Source organism: Ahaetulla prasina, chromosome 2 (genome assembly GCF_028640845.1).
Source record: "Ahaetulla prasina isolate Xishuangbanna chromosome 2, ASM2864084v1, whole genome shotgun sequence".
In the NCBI taxonomy this organism is placed as follows: Eukaryota; Metazoa; Chordata; class Lepidosauria; order Squamata; family Colubridae; genus Ahaetulla; species Ahaetulla prasina.
In genome coordinates, this window is record NC_080540.1 from 21,223,019 (window position 1) to 21,229,018 (window position 6,000).

A 6,000-nucleotide genomic window follows, 5' to 3' on the forward strand; every position below is an offset into this window, starting at 1 on the left:
GATATTTATGTCTGTAAATGTGGATCTCAGAAGGATTTTTCATACAGATTTTATTTTATTTATTTATTTATTTTATTCATCACAACAGTATATATAAGTATAAGCATGAAATAACTATATGAATTTTTACTGTTTTTCCTCATGAATTCAATCCGCACATCCCACATTCCCTGACAGCAGCGCTCTGTCCTAGAGCCATTAGTACTGGAGGTGAAATCAGGCACCATTCATCTTAGCGCCTCCTGACCTACCAAGCAGAGGGAGACAAGGGGGGCTCAGATGGTTACAGAGTCCCTAATTTGCCTATCAGGCTGCTTGCTTTTAGTTTGAGAGATTGCTAGTCCGAAGTCCTTCTGCTTTTCTTTCCAACCATACATGCTTGGGGTGTTTGACTCTCCTGATAAGATGTATCTTGCTAAATGCTAGGGTTTGTTTTTTCATATAATGCATTTTCTGTAAAAAAAAAAAATCTGTTATACTTACAAAACCTGTTTCACTAATACTTGCTGAAGGGAGAGTTTGGCTATCAGGAATAGTCACATACGCATACAGATCGATTTATCTCTCTAACCTCTATCTAGTTATTTTCTCTCTCTCTCTCTCTCTCTCTCTCTCTCTCTCTCTCTATATATATATATATATATATATTTATATATATATATATATATTTAAATATATATATATATATATATATATATATTTGTTTTCTGAAGTTTCAGCCGTGCTTCTGGGAGCAATGTGTGATCGCAGCTGTTTCTTCCTTTTAACTGCTAGTGGGGTTTGAACTGATTGGGTGGGAGCTTGGCTGTGCTCTGATTGGCTGGGGTGTGTCCTGTGTTGGTGGGGGCTTGGTTGTGCTCAGTCTAGTCTGTGCTGCAGGGGGATTTGAGCTGGTGAGCTGTATAGCTGTTATACAGAATATATATACAGAATATATATACAGAATATATATATATATATATTCTGAGGTTTTCGGGGGTGTTTGTATGTAGGTCTTTGGTTATTCAGGTTTTCTCCCGCGTAAAATTGGAAGTGTCTTGGTGACGTTTCGACGAAGTCTCATTCGTCATCTTCAGGCTTCAGCTTCGTGCTTCTGGGAGCAATGTGTGATCGCAGCTGTTTCTTCCTTTTAACTGCTAGTGGGGGTTTGATCCCACTCAATCAGTTCATATACATATACATATATACATATATACATATATATGTATATGTATATATATGTATGTATACCAAATATATATTTGCTGATAAAGAAATAAAGAGAGACTAGTATAGATCTGTTTCAAGCTTTTTAGCCATACCCTTACTTGGATTTGAACTTGGGTTGCCTGCATATTAGGCAGTTGTATTAACCTCTGAGCCACAGGTTCTCCTCCCTTTATCTTCCTTTTACAAATATATATTTGTATAGTATATAGATCTATACTAGTCTCCCTTTATTTCTTGATCAGCAAATATATATTTGGTATAAAATGGTTTGTCGTGAATGCGACTGCCTGGATTGGTGCTGAAAGGCGAAAGGGAAACAGTACGCTCCCTCCCACATTGGGGCAGACCAGGTGCTTAGATATATCATCTACCATCTCTCTCTCACACACACATCTATCCATATCATCTCTCTCTCATCTACCATCAATCTATCATATCTTTCTCTATTTCTCTCCCCCCCTCTCTAATATTCTTCATCATCTATTTATGAAGCCTACAATTTGGCAGTTTGAATCTCACCAGGCTCAAAGTTGACTCAGCCTTGTATCCTTCCCAGGTGGGTAAAATGAGGACCCAGATTGTTGGAGGGCAATAGGCTGACTCTGTAAACCGCTTAAAGAGGGCTGTGAAGCACTGTGAAGCGGTATGTAAGTCTAAGTGCTCTTGATATTGCTATCATCTATCTCTCATCTAGCTTCCATCTCAAATCTATTTCTCATATCTACCTACCTACCTACCTAATATATCGTCTATGTAGCTAGCTCTATCAATTTCTATCTCTGTCTCTATCTATCATCTATCTGTCTATCTATATCTATATCTGACTCTCTGCCTGCCTATCTATCTATCTATCTATCTATCTATCTATCTATCTATCTATCTATCTATCTAACTAACTATCTATCAGTATCTACCAGTATGTATCCATCCATCCATCCATCCATCCATCCATCCATCCATCCATCCATCCATCCATCCATCCATCCATCCATCCATCTATCTATCTATCTATCTATCTATCTATCTATCTATCTATCTATCTATCTATCTATCTATCTATCTATCTATCTATCTATCATCTATCTATCATCTATCTATCTATCTATCTATCTATCTATCTATCTATCTATCTATCTATCTATCTATCTATCTATCTATCTATCAGTATCTACCAGTATCTGTCTGTCTGTCTGTCTGTCTGTATCTACCAGTATCTATCTGTCTGTCTGTCTGCCTATCTGTCTGTCTATCTGTCTATCTATCTATCTATCTGTCTATCTATCTATCTATCTATCTATCTATCTATCTATCTATCTATCTCTCATGTCTTTCTGTCTGTCTGTCTTTCTCTTTTTTTTTTTTTGTTTTAAAAAGTTTTATTTTGACATTCTTATCCAATAACATATCCAATAACATATTTAATGTACCCTCATATACAATTAATCGGATCTGCCTGGTCACCACCCCCTTCCTTTTCCTTTTACTCTCCTTCTTTACCTTCTTCTACTTTCCATAACCATCCTCCCCCTCTCTTATCTACATCCTCTCCTCTTTCCTCCCTATTCCTTTCTTCTCCCTCTTCCCCTCTTCCTTCCTTCCTTTCCTCCTCCTCCTCTTCTCTTTCCTCCTTCTCTCTTCTACTCCTTCTTTCCCTTCATTCTAAAGTAGTAACCAGGCAGGTCCGATCTTACATTTTTTGAAAGTGAAAGCTAAGGAAATGCTGATTACAATTGCTGGTGTGGAACCTCTAAGAAGAAAATAACAAGATTTTTTTTTTCTAAATGGAATTCTTTTTTTAAAAAAAAAAATCTATTTCTTTTTTTATTATCTTTTTTTTTACAGTGTTTAAGAAGAAAAATTTATTGGGTTTTTTTTTTCTTTTTATTCCCTCCCCCTTTTTTTTTTCTTCTTCTTCTTCTTGATATTACTTAGTTTAAAAATGGCTTTTAAGCAAAGAGATTTAACCACTTCTAAATTATTGGAAATATCTTCACTTCAGGTACGGAAATTGAAAGAAGATATTAAAGACAGTCTAAGGAATTTTTTACAGGAGCTTATGGAGGCTCATCTTTCAGAAATAGATCAAAAATTTAATGAAATGGAGAAAGAAATACTGGATTTTAAAGATTTGGTGGAAGAGCAGAGTAAGGAGATGAAAAAATTAAAGGAATCAATTACTCCATTATTGTTATCTAGTACACAGACAGAAGAAAGACTGAATGAATTTAACCAAATTAATTTAGATTTGCAAAGGAAAATAGATGAAGTTCAAATTAATTTGAATTTAGAAAATAAAATAGATGATATTCAGGTTAAGGCTGATAAGGCAGAGGAAGAAAGGGTTATATTACAATATAAATTAATGGAATATGCTATAAGGGTAAGGGGTTTAAGAGAATTTAAAGAGGAAAATTTGAAAGAGATGTTTATTCAGGCCCTTGCCCAGATAGAGGAATGGAACCAGAAGATTTTGAAGTTAATATTGAAAAAATTTATCGTGTTAATTCCTGGTGGGCAAGGCAGAAGTGTTTACCGAGAGATGTGGTTATTTATTTTACAAATAAGAGGATTAGGTATGGAATTTTGCAAGCATTTTATAAAAATAAATTTCAAATATTAGGACAAGATATAATAATGATGAAGGAAATTCCTCCTAAAATGTTAAGAAAGAGAAAGAATTTGCCTTTCTGGTGGATGAGCTTAAGAAACATCAGATATATTTTAGATGGGAGGTTCCAGCAGGTTTAACACTGAATTATAAAGGAAGAAAAGTATTTTCTCAATACAATTTGTAAAGCACGAGATTTTTATACTAATGTATTAAAGATTGGGAATTCTTTGTTAACAGATGTTAAGTTGAATGGTGAATAGATGGTTGAAAATGTGTAAGATAGAAGAAGGAGGAGAATGTTTAACTTTATTAAATATGATTATGGTTAATTTTTGTAAATGACTTATTGTGGATATAAATGTGTAATTTTAGGGGTACTATATGATATATTAAAGGTATAAAGGAATAGGAAGATGGAATATTGTTTAATTTTGGAGGATAGATAGTAAAATTTAGGAACTTGGATTAAATATTATATTTAAGAGATGGATGTAATGTTAATTAGAATGTAATTGTTATAATAGATATATTGTGGATGATATAGGTGTAATTTTAACAATGTTATTTGACATAAGTAAGGTAAAGTGAAGATTTTAATTATTACAATTGACACTTTGGATATTTGTAATATTATTTGTTGTATATATAAATGTTAAAGATGTGAAAAGATGGACTATTGCTTACCCCTGAAGGTTGGACAGAAAAATTAAAGAAACTAAGTCGGAAATATGAACTATTTTTGAGAGATTGCTAAGGAAGAAAGACATTTTAGAAGAAACCTTGGTGAATATTGGAAGATGGAACGTTGTTTTGATATTGATTGATGAAGGTTGGATATTAAAACTATGTACTTTATTCAAGAATAAACACTAACTCAATTGGAAACTTTGGAGAATTCTAGGAGTGGAATGGTCTGATATATAATGGAGTGGAAGAAAAGTATCTTCTTTGTCTTTGGAAGGGGAGTGGAGGTTTTAAGGAACGACTATGGATTATGATTTGTGCTAGATTTTAATTTTTGTTGTTAGTTTTATACCCTGTACTCGGTTCTCGGAAGTCTTGGGGGGTGGGGGGAGGAAGGGGAAGGGAGGGGGAGGGGGTAGAAAATGGATTGATAGTTAATGTACAAAGATGATTGAAGATGTATAATTAATTAATGTCTGTCTTTCTCTTTATCTATCTGTCTCGCTGATTGATAAACCACCTCACCCAAGAGGTGCCATACACAATACAAGGAATAATAGATTTGAAAAAACCCAATAAAGCCATAATAAATGGTAATGACATGAGTGTTCCTCTAATTGCTTAATCTCCAAAGTTTTTCTAGAAAACACAGATTTTAATTACCTTCCGGAAGGCTGTTTTTGCCTTGGGGAATAAGCTGTTACAAAGGAAGAAGCAGCCACTAAGAATCTCTGCATCCCCTTTCAATGTACCTCAATGGATACTTTTTTTTAATTAATCAGGGTTGGATGAGCAAAATTTACTTCAAATGGATCATCTCTAATATATTGGCTAGATATTGGAACACTGCTATCATGTCTTCCCTAGTCCTTCTTTTTATTAAATTAGACATACCCAGTTCCTGCAACCGTTCTTCATATGTTTTAGCTTCCAAAGTCCCCTAATCTTCTTTATTGCTCTTCTCTGCACTCTTTCTAGAGTCTCAACATCTTTTTTACACCGTGGCGACCAAAACTGAATGCAATATTCAAAGTGTGGCCTTACCAAGGCATTATAAAGTGGTATTAACACTTCACGTGATCTTGATTCTATCCCTCTGTTTATGCAGCCCAGAACTGTGTTGGCTTTTTTGGCAGTTGCTGCACACTGCTGGCTCATATCTAAATGGTTGTCCACTAGGACTCTGAGATCCCTCTCACAGTTACTACCTTTGAGCAAGGTACCACATATACGGTACCTGTGCATTTTGGTTTTCTTGCCTAAATGTAGAACCTTACTTTTTTCACTGTTGAATTTCATTTTGTTAGTTAGCGCCTAATGTTCAAGTGTTGGATGCATTCCCTTTTTTTGATCAAGAAGCCTCAGTTGTGAATCCTGGAGAAGGATCTCTCATCTGGTCTTTTGAGCATGGACAGATTGATATTGTCTGTGCATATGAGCTGGTGCTTCAGTTCCTTTGCAGACGATTGAACAAAACTGTAAGACGTAGCATAATT